Source organism: Sinocyclocheilus rhinocerous, unplaced genomic scaffold (genome assembly GCF_001515625.1).
Source record: "Sinocyclocheilus rhinocerous isolate Xijiao unplaced genomic scaffold, SAMN03320098_v1.1 scaffold212, whole genome shotgun sequence".
Lineage (NCBI taxonomy): Eukaryota > Metazoa > Chordata > Actinopteri > Cypriniformes > Cyprinidae > Sinocyclocheilus > Sinocyclocheilus rhinocerous.
In genome coordinates, this window is record NW_015638742.1 from 277,062 (window position 1) to 278,526 (window position 1,465).

The window sequence follows — 1,465 nt, forward strand, 5'->3', positions numbered from 1 at the left end:
ATATTTCTACATGGCTGCCTGCAATACAACTCTGATTCTTCAATCGCGCCATCTAGTGGTCTGTTATTGATACAACCACAACTGCTACAACTAATAATGGAGCGCTCAAGCAGGTACTGCGAGTCATGTTGAGGTAATTGTCAAATTAATATTTTGCGCTCAATTATTTACTTATCAGACAAGTGGCCGCATAAGCGGGAAAATTACGTAGTGTAGTCTTTATCACCCGGCAGAGGTTTATTTAGCAAAATAATCTGCTGACTGTACACTATCCCTCAGCCTTGCCTCACCCCCCAGTTTGGGAACCACTGGAGTAGGCGATTTGTGCTTTATTAATTTAGTCTGTTACGATGCTCTATGTGTTTGATAACTAATGCCTGTGTAGTACGGCGTTGCACACAGAGGACAAAAACGTTCAGCCTCGACTCTTTATCGTCATTTGTGTTAAAATTTGCAAAGCGTACCAAATCGAACAAAAGTATATAAATGCAAAATTTGAATTCATGAATATATAACGGTATCCACGGTATAGCAAAATCCATATCATGGAACAACATGATACCGGTTGTCACTTTCAAACCGGTATATATCTCTGACATCCTTTGACAGCTCTTTGTTCTTGCCCATGGTGGTGGGAGAGAGGTTGGAATGGAAGATACAGATTGTGTGGACAGGTGTCTCATACACCTAACGAACTGACATTAGGAGTAACTTCTTAAAGTGGCAGGACTAGGCTAATTTGTGTTCCACATGGGAACATAACCAGCCTGTGGGAGGCAGAATTCTTGCTGGTTGGTAGGGGATCAATTACTTATTTCACTCACTGAAATGCAAATCAATTTCTAACGTTTATATAATGTGTTTTTTTCTGTATTTTTTGGTTGATATTCTGTCTCTATCTGGTAAAATAAACCTACCATAAAAATTATAGATCCTTCATATCTTTGTAAGTGGGCAAACTTACAAAATCAGCAGGGGATTAAATAAATATTTTCAGTATTCGATACCAATACCAATGAAAATCCATGGTTCTCGGTACCAATTTCGGTACCAAAGCAAAACGCAAAAGCATGCTAATTGAACAACATTATTTTTATTAATAATGTTAAACAAAAATTAAATGTACAAAACCAATGCCGTTCTTTATCCTTATGAACATTATTTTGTGTATTTGGTGTAATGAAATGTTTATGCGATTTAAGGTTCAAAAAACACATTATTTTCCACATACTGTACATTACTGTTTCTCCTCTATGCTCCGCCTTTATGAAACGCGTCGATTTTTACAAAGCTCATCAGTCTAAAATGCGAGGTGTGCTGTGATTGGCCAGCTATCCAGTGTGTTGTGATTGCTTCGCACATCGTGACGTAGACATGTGGGGGCGTGTTAGATTGAGCCATTATAGGTAGGCGTGGTTGGCTCTTAACTTTTATAAGGAATATCTCTTTGGATTTGAGACTTTAG

General features: G+C 38.1%; 1 protein-coding gene across 2 annotated transcripts in view; it reads left to right on the plus strand.

Annotated features, from left to right (window-relative positions):
* Window positions 1-1,465, plus strand: part of LOC107749977 (volume-regulated anion channel subunit LRRC8D-like) — a 23,394-nt gene that overhangs the window by 18,335 nt on the left and 3,594 nt on the right. The window lies entirely within an intron of this gene.